The sequence below is a fragment of the Lathamus discolor genome, chromosome 3 (assembly GCF_037157495.1).
Source record: "Lathamus discolor isolate bLatDis1 chromosome 3, bLatDis1.hap1, whole genome shotgun sequence".
Classification (NCBI taxonomy): Eukaryota; Metazoa; Chordata; class Aves; order Psittaciformes; family Psittacidae; genus Lathamus; species Lathamus discolor.
In genome coordinates this window covers 136,969,780-136,989,020 of record NC_088886.1, presented here as the reverse complement: position 1 = coordinate 136,989,020, position 19,241 = coordinate 136,969,780, and the positions used below count along the sequence as shown (strand labels likewise).

Genomic DNA, 19,241 nt, shown 5'->3' with positions numbered 1-19,241 from the left:
TCTTAAACACATGAACTTATTTCTGTTACCATTGCTCTGAGAGCTAAACACAATCTCAGCATTTGAGGCTTGCATTATGGTAGCTTCTGCTCATGAAAAGCCTCAGCCAGGACTACATAGTGTAATGTGCAAAGGAAGAGGACACTGCTCCAAGGCATCTCAACTCAGAAAAGATCCTAAGAAAAGCACTGCAGAGGATTTATTCTGGTCACTGTTGTGACCAGAATAATAAGGAACCCTTTGACTTCTCTTGTCCTCCCAACAATGTAAACACTACCCTCAACTGCCCTTTTAGGCAGCTGGCAGCTCCTGCCTTTTACAGATCCTTGAGCTGTGTCCTTATATCCTTTATTCTGAGAAACCAAGAGCTTCTTAGGGCTCCTTCAAAAGCTTGTTTCCCCCAAACTTTGTGGTAAACAGACACACTCATCCAAATGTTTAGAAGAAGCAGAAGCCACATCAGCATCATCCACATTAGGACTGGGAATAGAAAAGGGTTCCAGAAGTGGGTCCCAGGCGAGATGGTCACACAGTCTCTTTGCAGCCCAGCTCTCCTCCAGCATTGCAGAGGAGAGCTAGAGCTAAGAATCAGCATTTTGCAATGTTATTTAAGAACAGCCTGTCAGCGTCCTGCTGTTCCAAGAGCATGCAGCTTCCTCTCCAGGACTCATTTCCTAATGCTGTTTGTCAGCTCCACTGGCAGAGAGGAGGAACCCCCTGCAATGACAGCCATCTCCAAATTCTTGTTCCTCCATGCAGAAGCTGGGAGAAGTCTCACAGAGCCAAGAGCAATGATGAAAGCAAGCTGCCTGGGTACAGGAATAATTTACTTTGGGATGCAATTACCCACTAGGGATGGAGAGCAACGGTATAATGCACCTTCTCCTGAGCCTTAAAGAATCTAGCAGCATGCATGAACCTCCTGCCAATCTGAGGAAGCCAAACTGACCAAGATTAATAAAATGCAGGGGAGAAACCTTGTTTGAAAGGTGAGGAGTAGAACAGCTGGCTTCATCAGTAGCTCAGAATAGAGACATTTTACCCAGGGCTACTGTAACTCCCTAGGAACCTTCTCTTGGGCTCCTCTTCACTCCTCTGCGCCCCTATATGTACAGCCATGTGTAGTGCTGTACCGGTGTGCCCAGACAATGGATGCACACGTGCTTCTCAGCAAAGAATCGGGATTCCTCCTTGCTAACCCCCAGTACAGATCTCTGCAGGTACTCAACAGAGGCATCCTCAAACCACAGAGAGCATCAGTAAACCCTGAGAGCAGCAGCAAGCTCTGTAAGCAGTCCTTCTGTGTAACCTTAGAAAGGCAGCTACGAACTCAGTTTGATAATCTAGGAGGAGGATGAGGAAGGAAAAAGAGGCCCCAAAGTCTCCACTGTGTTACCCGCTACTTATCATAGTCTCTGCAGTGAACTTCAGCTTATCCCTTTAGCTATGTATTTTCATTGGCTTTCACTCCTTATCTTCTTTAATTATGAAGTAGAACTTAAAAAGAAAGGGTAAGTTAAAAATAAACAGCTTCTCTTCACTGCCTGATAATTTCCCTTTTTTGCTGCTGCTAAGAACAAATGCTACGTGGGATCTGAGAGAAACCCACTCACAGATCATTTCACTTCATACTTTATAATGGATAGGAACTGTTACTGAGATTAGGACCTGCCAACCTTGAGCCGATTTCATCTGCTCTTTAAGATGCAGCTGCAAGACAGAGGAGAGGTTAAAGAGCAGCAGAAGGTATCCAGAGCATCTAACAGGAAGGTTTGAAAAGCATCAGTTTTCTACATAGATGACAAAAAATTCGCATCCTCTGTGTAACAGAAGATTGTGTGTGTTTGCATCCTTCACCCTTCTTACACACTGCTGTGACTTGCTCAGGAAAACTACTGCAGGAAGAATGCCCTTTTGCATTAAACAAAGGAGATCTTTATCTGCACCTTTCTGTCAGACACAAAAGAACTAGAAGAATTTAATTTTGAGATTAAAGCCTTTCTCCTTCAAGGTCTTCTCCGACTTGGTCTTCATACAGGTCTCCATGGGAGATTAGAAAACAAATTCTAAGACGGTGAAGAAAGAGTACCTTTAAAAAAGGGACTTTCAGCTGGACTGGTCCACACAGATTTTAATTGTCACTCTTCTTTTTGTTTGTTTTTAAATCTCACGAGGAGATGAAAGAATATTGCTTTTAGTGTCAGGCAAGGATAGAGCAAAACGGACTGTAGATGATTTCCAAGGAGCTTGATGTGACACTCCTCAGACTGCAAGAACAAACATGCAGGGAAAACTATAGAAAAAAAAAAAAAGCTTTACTGTATCTTCACAGTTGAAAAAAACTAAATGAAAAGTAGTCACAACCTAAAGCTCTTTTTGTAGGTTACGTTAGAGGGATCAGAGCCTTAAAAAAGCAGTATGATAGAAGTGAGTGACTCAGACATGGCCAATAGAAGAAAAGCGAAGGCTGCTGAATTCCTTTCCTGCAGTTAACCGTCTCAGCCCTAGAGGCTACAATTCACTCCTTTACTCCACTGCAACAGACTAGAACTCAGTGGAGCTGCACCACTGTAATTTAAAGGTAATTTGCCATAAAATTAACCCCCTGCCCCACCACTCATTCACTCAGTGCTTTCCAGAAGTTCCAGAGAAACATTATGAATTCAGGTCCCTGCTTACATGTCCCCAAACAAACCTTTCAGGAGCTGCTCTGAACAGCAAGTGCTCTCTATGGCACTTGAATTCCAGCTTCCTCCGGCAGCTACAACTGCCCATGCCCCATAACTCTCCTTCCCCAGTAACACCAACAACTTGTGAGTAGAGGCATCCCTGTGTAACATCACAGGGACATGGCTGCCAGTGGAGGGGGTGATGTGGGGCTCATCTCTCTACAGCATCCCACCCATGCCATGCCATGCCGCTGCACCCAGAGGAACACGATTATTCCACAGTTTTTGGCTCATTACTTTGCTGCATCCACCAGCTTGTCACTCCTTCACAAACTGGATGGACAACCTCTGAAGGGTCAGTGGACTCTTGTGGACACAAGTTCTGAAATCAGGTCCTCCAAAACCAATAGCCCCAAAATTCTGTGCCTTCTAAACAGACCATGTTTTGCTGTATCACTCTATACACAGCCTCCTTCCTTACTGCACTGGAACTGTTCCCTCTGACTGACCCTCAACAGGAGCTGACTTGCTGCACTCCCCCAGGAGAGACCGGATCTTCTAGAAGAGCCTGTCCTTGGGAAACACGGGGATTACATGCAGCAGGCTCCGATCCCCATCCTGCCCAGGAGAATATAGCCACTGAGAGCAGAAAAGCCAGAGAGGGAGCTGCACCAGCAATGAAATCTAATGGGCAACATGCAGAACTACGGCCCATCTATCTGGCAGATATGGAACACTTAATTGCTTAGTAACTTTTCAACCTGCAAAATCTTTCATCATCTGCAACTGCAGCCTGTGCCTTACTAGAACATAAAATTAGAGCGTGCCACCAATTCACACAGCAAAGGACCTGGTGGTGGGTAGGTTCTGGGAAGCATGAATGGGTAGTGACACAAAAATAACAGAAAACCAGGAGCAAGAAGAAAGCGAGGTCTCTACACTGTCTTTTTAATCAATGCAGGAAAGGACAAGAATGCAGTCAGCATCACTGGTACCGCGCTAGAGTCTCTCCATGCCCGTAAGACAGTCATTAGCTACCATGACACAGAAGCAGTTGGAAAAGAACTGACTGAATGATTTCACATCAAGCAAAAGGAAAAAAGCCCACACCCAGCAAACCCCAGGTTAAAATGCACTTGCCTCCCACACCAGCACCCTGCGGCTCACAAGGCTGGGACGGGTAGGCTTTCCAGGTCCGACCTAGCAAGCCCTCACTGGATGGAAAAGCCAGGCACTTCAGTCCCAGCTGTCCCATGCTGGAGGATGGAGCAGCCAGTCCATGGCACATGTGATGCCAGCCCTCTACCAGCACTACTGCATGGACACAGTATAGAGGCAAAGGGCAGTCAGGGACAGAAAAACATGGCCTCTGTCCTCTCTGCAGAGATGGTGGCATGCCTGTCAGTGCCCGTGTACCACACAGGGCACTATGGCAGTCCCACCCCTGAAACCTAGGCAAAGCCCAAGATATGTGGGTTTAGTTTGGACTTGAGTTTTTACAATGAGGGTGGTGAGGCACTGGAACTGGTTTCCCAGAGAGGTTGTGAATGCCCCATTGTTGGAAATACTCAAGGCCAGGTTGGACGAGGCTCTGAGCAACCTGATCTAGTTAAAGATGTCCCTGTTTGTTGCAGGGGGGTTGGATTAGATGGCCTTTAAAGGTCCCTTCCAACCCAAACTATTCTATGACCCTATACCTCACAAGCAAACCCAGCAGTCTTTCCCCTCCACTCAGAGGATGGAGGCGACAGAAGAGACATTAGGGTTTCTGTATTCTAGTAGAAGCCTGACATTCATTTTACACTGGAGTCCTCAAACTGGCTTGTTTACTGCAGGTTTAGTACAAATCTTCCCTTTCTTCTCCACCCCTAATCTCCAGAAGCAACTCACTCCCTCAGTGTTTCTTCTAGGGAACTCAGCTGAATAGCAACACTTCTCATTGTAATGAAAAGGCCGCTGCTACCTGGACTACAAAGAGGCTATTGCCTCTCTGTAATAAAGTGCAAGATAACCGATATAAATTTTACAGTACTATCTTCTAATTAATATGGATTATTTATTTTGTCTAAATGGCATCACACTTCTCAGAGCAACTTAAAAGTTGCTGACATAGGCTGGAATCTTTGCTGGATTTAATCCCCAGAAGTTCCAAAGACAAACGCATAACTAAATAATTAGAAGTTCAATAAAAACACACACTTCCCAACAGACTCTGCCCTGACCAGTCTGCAGGAGCCAAGTTCAGAGAGGATACACTACAACTGCCAGTGCTACACACTGGCTTCAAGAAAAGCACCCACACTAGGACAAGTAGCAGCAACACTACCTTACCTTCGCCACTCTCACGGAGCTAAATGTAGTGTTGATGTTTCAACACCATCTCTCACCCTCAAGCTGATCAAGCCATCAGTATTAATTCCATGTTCATGAATGCTAAGAGGAAGAGGAGGAGGATGTTCCTATGACAGTCTAAAAACTGAGATTCCCAGGATATGCTGTGCATACTGCACTTATCTATGGATCCAGAGGATGCAGAGTGGGTCTGGTGCACATGGTGGGAAAGACAAAGATCTGGGCTTACAACACAAGAGTAGTGACACCACATAAATGCAGAATATGCAGCATGTTGTCATTCCTGCTCCAGTGCCCCCAGTATCCTGCATCAAGCAGCTGCTGTTCGTACTACATGCAGGTGAAGGACCTATGGCCCTCTCTTGCTGCGGGATGAGAGCGTGAGCTGCTCAGACTAAGCCTGTAAAGCAGCCCCCACCAGCTCACACAACTGTCGCTCTCAGAGTAGGAAGCAGCATCCTGTCTGCCTTGAGGGCAGGAAAATTTCCTGGAGAGAGGATTTTTCCAACAGTAAAAAGCTCAGCTAGTTCAGAAGATTAAGTTAAAGCAACCAAGGCCAAATTTCTCTTCTGAGGTATGAAAAAAGACTGCACTGATGCAGAATGCATCACAGGAGGTCTGTTCAGGTCACAGCAGGGAGAAAGGCCAGTAGAGGTGGGCACAGCTGCTCATGAGCCCCAGGATGGCACTGGGCCATGAATACGTGCTCTAGTCCTGACTGTGGAGAAACAAAAGCTGGTGGGACTCTCTTATTCAGTGCCTGGTGCTGAACACAAGGACAAGGCTGAGCAGATCACAGCAATGACGAGTGAGCCAGGAGATAGGGAGAGCAGGTGCCTCACCCTGCTTTCCACTGCTAAGGCAAGTGCAGGGGTCCCTTGCACACAGTTCCCACCACGTTACTCAGAGACTCAACAGTGCTTTCCAGTCTTCCTCTACTCAGCTCACTGAGCATTAGCCAGGACACACAGTGTCTAGGAGCCCAGGACTGAACAGTCTTTGCTCATCAGTTTGTCCTTCATCCTTGCTAGGCACTCCTGTGTTCACTGCACTACCCTGTGCCCAGCCAAACACAAGGAAACACTAACTCTCCACATCCCAAATCCTTCCTGAGGATTGCTTTTATGTGTTTGCTCTTGAATTGTATTGAAATCCAGGCCTTGCCAATTCTCTACAAAAGGCAAAAAGTTTTGATCATACATAAAAATTATTATTATTTTACTTAGCAACAGCAACACCCCCTTTTCCTCACCTCACACACAGCCATTCTGTTGGGCTCAGATGATACACAGTAGCTCAGATGTTTGTTCAATGATCTCACAGAGATCTGTGATCTTTAAAGGAACATGCCTACAGAGTTGACAGTTCCTACCCATGGAGTGGGAGGGTTTGGTTAGTCTTTCTCCTCTGCCCACAGGTGCCTCTTCTGAACATAAGTGATTTATAAGCTCACTCAGAAAATTACTGTCATTCTCTGAACTCTGCTAGCAGAAATGGCATCCTGGTTTGGGACAAGAGCTACCTGCTCCAGAAATGTTTCAAACCTACAATCCATTAGAAGCATAAGGTGTTCAATTCTATTTAATAGTGGGAAGACACTCACTGATCCAACCCACTCATCTGGAAATCACACAAAAACATGCCAAAGCCAAAACTGTTACCCAAGTCCATCCAGAAGCAGCTGTAAATGGCACAATGGGCCAGGCCTTCACAAGATTCAACTATCACTTCAAGAAGCAGAAAGACTGCTAGAAAGGACAAAGGCAAGTAATGAGACAGACATATGGCCACAGAGACCAGCTATGTGCTCAGTTTGCAGGGGACTTGAATTTGTAAGAGGTATAGACAAATAGGAGATATTCATGTGATTGATAACCCTTGACCCTTTTGGTCCTCTCAGTACAAAAAAGATGTGACAGGCTGGAAAGAGTCCAGAGAAGGGCCACAGAGATATCAAGAAGTGGGAAGCCTGCCATAGGAGTAAAGGCTGAGAGAACTGGGTTTGTTCAGCCTAGAGAAAAGAAGTCTCAGGGAAGACCTCATCACGATGTTCAGGTAGAGGGTGGCTTACAAAGAAGATAGATAGTTCCATTTTACAAGGAACCACACAAAGAAGACGAGAAGTGACAGGCACAAGTTACTCCAAAGGAGATTCCAACTGGACACGAGGAAAATTTTTCATGAGAACAGCCAGTGGAATAATCTCTTCGGGGAACTGGTGAACTGGACACTTAAGATTTGGTGGGACAGGGTGCTGGGACATCTCATCTAGGTCATGCTTTGCCTAGAAAGGTTGGACCAGATGGTCCTTGAGGTCCCTTCTGTGATTCTTTGACAACCCTGTGAAGTCATCACTAGAGCTAGGGAATCCTGTGCTAGGAGCATGACAACTTCTGAGCTCTAGGAGTCAGGGAGCTGAAAGTCTGCTCACCTCAACAGAAAGCCTATGCCATGAATAGTTTTACTACAGAGTAATTTCAAGAAGTCATGTCCACACAAATGACAAGTCCCATACATCTTAAATGCACTTTGCTCAACCCGTTTGGATTTGGCACATAGGGAGCAAAACCACACTTAATCCTCACACTCCCTTTTCTCAGGACCAATCCCTGTTTCTGTTTCAAAGATGGTCAGTGCGTTTATACTGATGTGCATATCCCACCTGGCACAAAGAACCTGGCACTCCGTGGGACCCTGAGTGCTATTTCCCAGGCTGCAGGGACAGGCTCTCAAGAGGAAATATAGGAGACGAGGCAATTCTGCGTCATTCAAAGGAGGAAAATGAATTCTGTGGGGTTTTGCCAACAGAATGAACATCCATGTACTGCATAACGCTGGCACTTCCAAAGCCCTGGCAGGGGAAAACAAGTCAAAAGATAATGAAACAAATTCTCTTTAAAATTATCAATTAATAAATAAGCACCATCCAGAGCAGATTTTTAGAACTGGATGGGAGATCTGCCAGCAACTGAATGAGGTCCACTAAGCTTGCCCGGTGTTCAGTTTTGTGAGGAAGGCAGGCAGCACAGGAAGGCCAGGATGATGGCAGGAGCATAAAACCCTGAGATAGATAGATTTGCTATTTTGGAGTTACAGCCCATTTTGGAGTTGTGAACCCTTATCTCCAGCTGGTGGCATTTATGAAAACATTTCTCACTGCTAGGTACGTAAAAGCACTTGCAATTCTGCCAAGCCTTGAAATGCACAGCAGATAGCTATGGACTGGACCGTTAATTTTTTTATTTCCCCATTGTGCTCACAATTAACTTAAGTGCTGAAATATGATGGGCTGCTCCAGGAGAAGCTTTTTATCTACCAGCTGCATTCTAGCACAGCAGTAAATCAGCTGCTGTCACCAGAACACCAGACAAGAGGACAGGAGCATCCTTATGCTCACTGTGCACATCACCTGTTCAGCCTAAATGGCTAACTAGCATTCAGCAAATGAATGCTGTGATTTGTGTACAACCTTTGGTGCAATTCTCCATTTACAGAAGACCCTGTCCTTCTGAACACAGAAGGAAAAAACAATCAGCAGCAGCTCTCCAGCATCAGCTAACTGAACAATGTAAGACCAGCAACCCTGGTGCCCAAAACAAGATAAAAGAGTTAAAAGGCATGAGCTTCTGGCTCCAGCTGAACTGAGAAGCCAGGACATATAAAGCTGTCACAGAAACCAAAGGCAGCTGCAGGAGCCTAAGAACTAATAACTGAAATTTTTAAGAAAATGTTTGAAATAAAATGTTTCTAGGGCCAGCTGCCAGAAAGCATCCTGGCAAACATTGAAACTCAAATACACAGCTTTCAGTTCAGAATGCACTGATGAAGTGACAACAGGATACTGATGTACACCAGAGGAAACTCATTCCTAGAAAAGAAATTCAAATCTGCCCAGAAGACAGCTCAGGAATAAGGCTGTCTAGACTATGGAGTAAGACATGCAACAAAACTCTTTCCGTTCAATCAAACCCTGACAGAAACAAGTGGACTGTTCCAGTCTGAAGAAAGCAAAACCTAATTGTGCCCAGGCGAAAACGCGGAGATCTGTAGAGAATCCAAGAGAGCTTGTGCTCTTCACAGATTTCTGGATATAATGATTAAGACTAATTTAGGAAAAACCCAAACTAAAACATGCAAAACCCACAAAAAAGCCAAACTCACCAGGACTCCAACTGGAATATCAAGATGAATTAAAGGACAACACAGACATTCCAGAAAGCTATGGAGCTCACCACACATTTGATTCCCCCCCGCCTTGTTCTTTTACAGCGACTTAGAAAGCAAACAGCCCCTAGCTCACGACTTTTCTAATGATCAGAAATCTTGTTAAACGCGGTTTGCACAACATGAATAAATTTAATTAAAGGAAGTAGCAAAAGTAACAGCAATATGCTAAAAAACCTGGCCACAAACCAAGTGATGCTATATATTTAAAGTAAGTCAAAACAATATAGGACATGCCAGAGAAACACCCAGCCAGGGCTGGGGGAGGAAGGTATGCATTTGGGGAGGCAGAGCTTAGAAAGCTCAGTTCCGTAGCTCCCACTCATATTTAAGCAATTAAATAGTGCCAATAGAAGATCAGCTATTAATTGTACTGTGGAAGTGATAAAAGGCAATAATTCAGTGGCCTAAGGAGATGCAACAAAGCTGAGAAAGAGGAAATCCAGAGCTCACCTAACTGACCACATGTGGAAAATGAACTCAAGTCTATTTTATGATAGGGAAAACAAGAACTTTTGAATACAAGCAAAAAGTCTGCACAGCCAAGAAATCAGACAAGCAAACAACTGTTTGACTACCTCTACTATTTTGTAGTTCTGAAATAAGGGCACTGAAATCGATATACAAGATTTACAACACGCATTGTCACAGACTTAAACAGTGACAACACAGTACTTCTGCTTTATTTCTGTTCTCTCTCTAATAATTTCTAATTCTCTATTTGTCTTTCTGACTACTGCTGAGCCTTGAGCCAACATTTCTGGGCTTATCACAGTGACTTCAGGAGACCCTTCCTGCATGGCAATATCTAGCAGACTTTCCTAGAGCTTAATAACTCTAAGAGATTAATAAATTCAACCTGCAAAAATGTCTTCTAAAGATACAGTCCAAAAGAAATAGAACATCTATCGCCAGTTGGTTAGCTACAAACAGCTATAGCTACAAATGGCTAGAAAAACTGTAGTAGCTCTACGTTAGCTAATAAGTAAAGGTGGGCAGTGCTTGGAAGTTTGTGTGACTCAGCCCATATAAGGGTTCTAGCTATTAAGGCTTTTAGAAATCTGGAGTTGGAACAGACAGCTATAAGTTGCTGGATGATCCTTATAAACAGAAAATCCTGTAGTGAAAAGGGACCCTCAGTTGCAAAATGGCTGCTCTAAGGCTGCAAATCCAAAAGCGGTGTAAGTCAATCTAAGTGCAGATCATCTAAACTGCAACACAGTCTGGAGTTCCTCCTTCAAAGGCACTTACTGCAAAAGTGTGCAACACTGAAGTTTCTTCATTCTGGACACAGCAATAAGGATTCTGGTGATTGGGTACAGTACTGACATCAGGAGCAACCGAGAAGGTAAGAAGGACCAGTGTCCCTTAGATACTAAGAATGTAGCTGTGCAAGTTAAATTTGTAAGAATTACAACAGTTATGAAATTTCTACCAAGACAATAGGATCAGATCTGTTCCTAAGTGACTCCTCACAAACCCCAGACACACTTTTGGATCCTACTCTAATCTGCATTGCACAGCTGGAGGAAAGAAAAGGACAAAGTCTGTGATGAGGGCAGAAATAAGAGAACCCAAAAATTTCTGATACAACATGTTGAAGGAGTGAAGCTTATTAACATTTTAATTTGCTAAATTATCCCCTTTTGTGCTGTTGGAATGTGTCATTCTTTGTGAACTCCATCTGGGAAATGACCAGAGTTGAAACAAAATGAGACAGTTTATGCTTGGAAGCATTCATGGCCAACATCAAAACTATCTTTTGCCTGTACAAACAGAGCTGCTTAAAGTTGACTGCTAAGTTAATTCAAAAGGAACATTTAAATGGCTATTGGGACAGCTGGAAATACAGAGGCTACTATCCAAGATAATCACTAGCAAGAGCAGGCCTGACGAGATGCTAAACATTGTGGGCCAAGGCACTTCTTGACTGAAATGGAGATGTACAGGATAGCCGGCCAACAGTCAGCAAGGTGAATCCGAGAGGGAGCAGAGACTTGGGCATGGACCACACACAGAAAACAGGTCAGAGGTTTTTGAGAAACCAAATGGTTTGACACTTACCACTGCCCTTCTCAGGGAAAGAAGTCCCTGTGCATTTTCTGAAATAAACAGAGGCACCAAAAGTTGCTGACACTCTGTTACCTCTAGCTGTTTCTCCTTATACCTATGAGAAGTAATCAGGGCCCAAGATAACAGCTACAACTCCCAAGAAAGATTCCTGCCAAGGTTAAGTGGCATCTTCCTATCCAAAGATATTTTTTGAGGTCAAAAAGGGCTTGTGTATCTGGGAACTTAAGTGTTTCCCTCTGCAATGTTTGTTTCTGCTTATATCCTTAAAGCATCAGACCTACCACCTCTTCAGCATCAGCTATCTCACAATTCAGATGCTCCCAGCAACGACCCCAAAACATGACAGGAGACAAGACCCTTTAGAATGTATGGCTGAGAAGAGACTGAAAAGAGGCATTTTACCTCTGTAAGAGTGACACTGTTATCTCCATAGAGATAACAGATGCTGGATGGGCAGGAAGGACGTGACACCAAGTGCAGGTTTATTGCTAATGGGCCAGATAAGATTATCATGTTAGCTGTTTGCCTGCAATTGACAACCAAGCTAAAAACTTGTGCTGGCACTGGACCCCTTTTCTCCAAAGTATGAGGAAAAGAAAACTTAGCTGATATTCCAAAGCGGTTTTAGTTGTTGGATCTTCAAGTTGAGCTAATCAGTATGTAGAGTAGCAAGCTGGAGAACTACTTGTCCAGAACACCTGCCTTCTGAATCAAAAACATGTATCCTTTGCTGTCACAGCTCTAAACTGAACCTGATGTCTATAGAGATGGGATGTATTTGTACATACAGCACTACCAGAGACACTGGCAAAGACCTCATCACTCTCTTGGGATAAGGAGTCAATCATCAAGGCTTCTGCTTTCTCCCTGAAGTTCTCTTTTGTCATATTCCCTGATAAGTACCTGCAGGATCTATAATGGAAATATCACCTCCACAGTAATTTGTACAGTGCTTGGAGGACACCATTGTTCTACAGCCTAAAAATCCCTGTGTGAGGATTTAGTGCTCCCAAGGGCCTCTTGGACATCAAATGTTTTCAAAGCTATTAGCTCTGATGGGTTTTTGAAGAAGGCTCAGAGAAGCCACTTGCTCAGTGTTTCTCATCAGAAAAGGTAGCTCTGACCTGGTAAAATAAAAATTACTGAGAAGGAGGAGGAGGAAGAAAGCCCACACAGCCCACAGGTTCTCTGCAAGCACGGAAATGAGATTTGATTTACTCCGTGATCAATTTCAGCTTGAATTCCTACTGCATAAATTCAGCTTGGCTGCGCAATGTCCCCATTAGAGACTGTCCAAAGCAATAAGAGGTGATCCACAGAATGATCTTTGAAGCAGAAGGTTCAAAGCCTCGGTGAGGTGGGGTTTTTTTAGGATGTTTTTGCATGTGCAACCCACAAAGCTGTGTCTTCCAAGAAGTCAGAGGAAGACAATATAAAAAAGCAATTAGATACAGTGCATACACAGCTCCTCATTGTTGCCAATTAATCAATTCATTTATTTAGTCCACTGGTTAAATTTCCTCTTACTACACAGCAGAGAACAACTCCGGGTCCATGTTTTCTATCATTCACAGGGATTAGATGATGAGCAGAAGTCACCCACTAAAAGGACTTAAGGGCTTCAGTTCAGGGATTAATAACTCAGCTGCTTTTTCTCCAGATCTTAAACCCACTGATTTTTACTGCATCAGATGGCAGTTTTACTTGCACAACCTTTTTTGTTTTTTTAATGGGAATCTTCAACTCTGCTCTTCCAAAAATGCTGCTGCATTTCCCTTTTGATATTATTTTCATGTCTGAATTTTTAAGTGTATTTAAAGAGGATTTCATGCTTGTTTAGCACATTCCTTGAGAAACCGTACCTTATACTAATACGCACAAGTTCAAGCTCTACTTGACTTTTCCTGACTAACCAGACACATCAGTTGAGCAGTCCCATCAGGAATTCAACACCACTAGAAGGCAGTTTGGGTGGGAGCTTTGGACCAGGTCTTTCTGCATTTCCACTCAGTCTCATATTTCAGAGAAGCTCTACAAAGTCTGGAGTTTGCATGCATTTGATCATTTACTAACACCTTTAAAGTGGGATAAACCATAGGGGTCCACTCTCACCCTGGGCTAAAACAGAGTAATTTAGTACTGCACTTATCCTGCGAGAAACCAAGTGACACAAGTCGAAGGGGGGCACATCTCTGTGTTACTCTGCAGACTCTGGTCTTACAGTTCTGAGAATCATTCACAAGGGGGAGTTTCAGTGGAACAGTGCTATGGTTTAACCCAAATTCTTCTGCCACCTTGGGCTGTATGAATTAAAAGCCAAAAGCAAGCCTACAGGCTGAAAAACTCAGGTGTTTTAAAGTTTTGGGGTTTATTGTAAGTCTATAGTAGCCTGAACTGGCCTGACTCAAGACTATATTTCTTCTATATGCCTTTAAGGACTGACCTGTGACTGTGCCTAGAGCTTTTGCTAGGTGCATTTTAAAAACAGTAATAAGTAGAGCTGTTCACTTGGTTTACTGCTTCCAGACTAAAGCTGCCAACTACAATCAGCTCAGAGAGAACAGGAAAGCAGGGCTGGCAGCAGGCACAGGATACATCACAGTAGCAAGCAAAGGTTGTGCACTACGAAAGGTGTCATGGTTCTTCCACCTCATGTCTCTAAAACATGTCAAGGGCACTAATTAAGAGGGTACCCGAGGCACACAAAGGCTATGAAGAAAGATGTCCCTAGTGCCCTGTTAAGGCCCTATCCCAAGATGACTACTGAGGCCTTAGGAGCCTGCTGAACTCCCAGACATGTCTCCAAAACTGTCTAATATTCAGAAAGAATTCAGAGATCACAAGAGCTCTGCAGAACTCAGAAAAGCAGACAGGAAATAAAAATGACCTACTTTACATTCTTCTGTCACATGTTGAAAGTGACAGGATTGTAAAATGCCTGAAGAGGCACATGTAAAGGAATCCTCCAAATATGTGTGCTGTCAGCAGTGTGACGGCACACAGCCCTACCTCCCCAACAGCAGAAACAAGGGCAGGGAAAAGCTCACATCAAATATTGTGTCAGAACAACAATTCAATATCCAGAGAGAAGGGAACATACAGTAGGAGCTATACGGAGTAAGAGATACCTGCAATGAATGCCACTCACCATTACCCCAGCAGGCATTAAAACCTCTGCCAGGGAGGGCACCCAGCATTGGAATAAGCTGTGATCTTAAGTATTTTGTAGATATTTCTGTAGCATCTGTTTTTGTCTTAGTAACAAGAAGCAGGGCAGAAGAACCTGCAGCAGTTTGTGAACATCTGGGTACAACTGTGTACCTTTTAACCCACAACCCTGTTGAGGACTGGAAAGTAAGGGGGGGGGGAATTAGGAGTGCACAGGCAGGTGAATTTTTCCTCCCTTTTCTTAAAGGGGATGCTAGCAAAATAAAATCCTCCTACTTCTCAGATTTGACTCCTGAGATTTCTGCATCATTCTTTTTTAAAACAAAGATCAAGGTCAAACCAACTGGCCATTTTTCTTCAAGCATCTTAACCTGACCTTTTCCAAACTCATCAAAGAAAAAGCTCTCCCTGACAGAGATAAGCTGAGGGTACAAATTTACGACCTCGTGTACAAAAAGCATGGCAGCTTCAATCCAGGTTTCCCAATAGAACACTTACCTCCATCTTCAAACTACGCTTCACTCAAGTGAAGGGTTTCTGGGTGAGGATGAGAGACCAGGCTACGGCTCAAGCTAATAATGTAGCTCACAAGACCATAAGTTTCTCACTTAACTTAATGACTTCCTGATGAGCAACTGGGACAGGAGTGGTCAGTGACCGACTGCGTTATGCCAGAATATCTGGGATGACATTAACTGCCCAGCTCCAATATCACTGAGTCCTAGTTCTGAAACATCAACATACTAGATAGTGACAGACACACTTTAGGACTCAAGCAGTCCTGGAATATTATCCCTTCGGGCACCACTGAGGGTGGAAAGCTCAGCAAGAACTGGATGATGTGGGGAACTGTCATCAGCCAGAGAAATTAAGTTCAGATCATATTAATATTCTCCCCTGCAAAAAGTGTGTCATGCTCATGTATCTGTGAAGTAGGCTGAAATGAGGCATTATAGTACCTTTATTTTTATTCTTCTGAGAAAGGTAGTTTAGCCCAGCAACAGACCTAAGTTTCCTTTCTATGCCTAGAAAGCGACTTGTAGGTGGTACTGTAACTAAATAGGTCCACCACTTAAAATAGAAAAGCACATCTTTATAGTTGAGGTGAGAACTAAGAGTCTGTAGTGAGATGCTTCCATCAAGTCACTGGTTTTCAGGACCCTTAACAACAGGGTAGAAAATTCCCAGAAAAGCAGCCTGGATGCAAAAGAAACCCAAACAAACACCACCTCAGACAATCAGGAAGTCTAAGTTCCAGCATGACTACCTTGGCTCCCTCACAAATCCACATTTCTGTTTCCATCAGCTAGAATATTGCTCCTGCATTTCAAGATGTTCAACAAAAAAAGAGTAGTTCTTCTGAACAAAACACAGCCTTAGAAAGCCTATACTGTAGCTCACAGCTACCTTTTTTCAGAATTGAAAGGGACAAAACACACCTGCAGATACTGCCACAAGATGCTCCATCTAGATCCACATCTATGCTACGTATGTAACGTAAAATGACTGATAAACCTAAGGGTGACAGTGACAGCTATCATTTTATGCAAGCTGGACAAGTGCCTGACTCCAGCAAACACCAACATGACAAAGCTTAGCGAAGGCTAGTGTCTAGGTTTGGGGAAGGGTGTATTTATTTCTAGTGCAGAAGAGGACTGGAAAAGGAGACTCAGTCGTTAGCCAGCTGAGCACACTCTTCCTTTAAACACGTGGAAGGAGAACTGCTGCAGAATGAGACACATCTTGAGGGGTCATCTGTGTGACCTCTATATTCACATACAGATTGATGCATCCTGGGTTTGGAACATTAATTTTCACAGAACTAGAAGGCTGCAAAGCACAGTGCAATGCCGAAGTGCAAAGACTGGTGTCCTGCTTGCAAGAAGAGCAATGGTTTGATTCACAGATGTACTGAAGATACGCAACCAAAGTAGAGTTGATAGCAGCAGCCAAAGAAAAATTCTCACAGTATCACCACTATACTATTGTTTCAGGCTTTCCACTGAATTAACACACTCATAGGGCTCCACGGCTGCTTAGTTTGATCTGCAAAAGATAATACAGACCTTCCTAAAGACAAAGCATCCCAAGAACAAGCTAGCCACATCACGCCAGCTCCCCAGTGCAAAATCTCATTGCCAGAAAGCTACAGTGTCCTTCTTTGTCATCACATTTCTCTGGAAGGAGCTGTCATTGTCTGAGATGCAAACAGTCCATTAGTAGGACTGATTTGTGACAAGTGGGAGAAGCATCCGTAAGAACTTCTCCATCTCTGTGACTTCTACATAGGACCCCAATCCAGCATTTTCTGAGAAGTCATGAAGTGCAAGAGTAAGATTTCAACAGGACCGCGTGTGTTTTTACATCCAACTCAAAAACAAATGCAGGCTGCTGAGGAAAATACACTTGGGAAACCATGATGGGTTTTGTGCACAAATAAGCCCTAAGCACAATATTTCATTAGTGCGATTCTGCACACAGTAGGACTTAGTGGAAAGTATCCAACTAGGAGGCTAAGGCATATGGCAGGGTCTACTGGAAACAACATTATTAGATGCCAGTCTGCAATAAACTACCCCATTCTCTAAATGTTAAGGAGGTTTTCCATCCTTCTTTCTTATTGTCAGATGTCATCCTAACTAACCTGTGCTTTCATGGAAGAGAGAATCTTCCTAGTTTAAACTAACGTTGGTGAAACCGTGACACACCAGTTAACAGTGATGGAAGCAATGGTTGCTGGGTCATACCAGCTTATTTCAGAAATCCCACGTACTTTCAGACAATAGTCCACAACAACTAATCAGCTTCTTGTCTGGGAGCCTGGAATATACTTTCCCTGGTAGCAATTAGTGGTTATTGATGGAGAACATAAATCTGTGGCTTAGAAAAAGCGAAAGAGGAACTCCTACAAACAAGTGCTCAGGTGAAAGCAAACACAGGGCTATGAATTAATATCATTCCACAGGCCTACACTCATGCCAGCTATGAAGCAGATGCTGCTGCTGAAACAGCATGTGCTGCTAGCAATACTTAGCTCCCCAGGAGCTTATTTGTCCCTTAACTGAGCCATGAGGGAATCCAAGCGCCCTCTGACTAAGGCAGTGGAATTGATTTATAGCCCCAGGCATCTGGCTGATGCAGAACCACCTTCCTCAGTTCCAACTCTCTGAACATCCATCCTCCCCTCTTGCTGCCTTTGAATGACACACCTTAGCTCCCTGAGCAATCCCACTGCCTGCCTGAGATCTCCCATCAAGACAGGAAGAGTGACATACATCAGAGATGCTGCCTTCTCTATTAAAAGATTTGCCTTTGAGCTCTGTACTGCGGACAAGGAATTTGAATTTATTGTCTTAACAACAAATGCCAAGGGCTAGAGAACCAAAAAACCAAATCTTCCAGCTGAGTGGAGTTCTGTCCAGGTGTGGCACCTTTCATCTCAGCAGCACTTACTGTCTTGCTCTGGGAGGCTTAGAGACCGCAAAGCTCAATTGGCTTCCCACTTTAAAATCAGAGCAATGACCCAATTTGTCACTTTTGGAAAACAACTGCAGCTCCAGCTAGAGGATCTAGAGAAGGAAGACAGAAAAACATCATCTGCTACAGCAGGATACTACCAGACAGAAGGAACAGTAGCAGTCTCTGAAGGCAGGAGTTTTATCCTAAAGAAGCCCCAGAGGGAGTGTGGCTGTCACTCACTACACAGCCCATCCCCTTATGCAAGAGGAGAATTTGAATCTAGGAATGCCTACTTGCAGACGCATCACAGCAGGCTATAGCCTGCCTGCTTTTAGGACTCCCAGGCAGAGAGCTTAGCTTATTGAGCATAAGGAAGCTTAGGGTGGAGCTCAGGACTGGAGCAACAAAGTACAGTGCTATAAATCCAGCCTTACAGAGGACGATGAAAGAAGCCTGCACGGTATCTACATGCATTATGCACCCGGCAACAGCTAGTGTTTATTGCTCTTGTTCCACAAGGGATTAAAAATCCCCTCTCAATCTGAAGTTTTACAAAATGCAGATTGAATTGTGCGTTCACACAAGCCAGCCATTGGCAGCTCCTCCTTTAATTGTAGATGTGCAAAGTTGTAATTTAATCTTTATAAAAGCAGACTGTTTTGATCCCTCAGTTGCAATCCTCTGAAGAGTCTTCCCAGCCCCATGCAGGCGCTTAGCAGTGATAGGAATCTGTAACACTGCTTTGCACTTCCACAGCAGCTTTCCCCAGCAGATCACACAGCATTTCAAATGCTGCCTGGCTCCCCAAGGGCTCCACACCAGCTGCCCTCAAGGAAACACAGCCAGCTAGGAAGCACTTCAGACCCCAGCCTCCAGCCCCTTCTTCTACCTACTCACAGCCCCTTCTTCTAGCTACTCACAGCCCCTTTTCCAGGTTTAGTTAAGTACCACACATATGACAAATCTGCCAGGCATATGAGAAGTGTTTTGTGAAATACTTTTTGTGTATATTGTGAAAAATACTGGACAAGTGTCCAGTGTCCTGGAACAAACAAGGATAAGCACTGGAACTGGAACACCACCAGCCTCTCTCCACTGTACGAACTGGGAGCTTAGTACAAAGTTAAACCTATGGCTCTTGCTCAGCATGCTCCCAGTTGTGAATCAGGCTGGACTCCTAAGTCACTTCCCCAACTGTTGCCTCTGTAGCCCCAGCACAGAAACTTACCTAGCTGCAGGAGACTCCAGCCAGTTGCAGCCAGCAGCAAGTAGCAGCTCTGGAAGGCAGCTCTTCCA

The 19,241-nt window shown here is 44.1% G+C and overlaps 1 protein-coding gene across 3 annotated transcripts in view; it reads right to left on the bottom strand.

Moving 5' to 3' along the window:
* Nucleotides 1–19,241, bottom strand: part of ARMH3 (armadillo like helical domain containing 3) — a 134,937-nt gene that overhangs the window by 9,180 nt on the left and 106,516 nt on the right. The window lies entirely within an intron of this gene.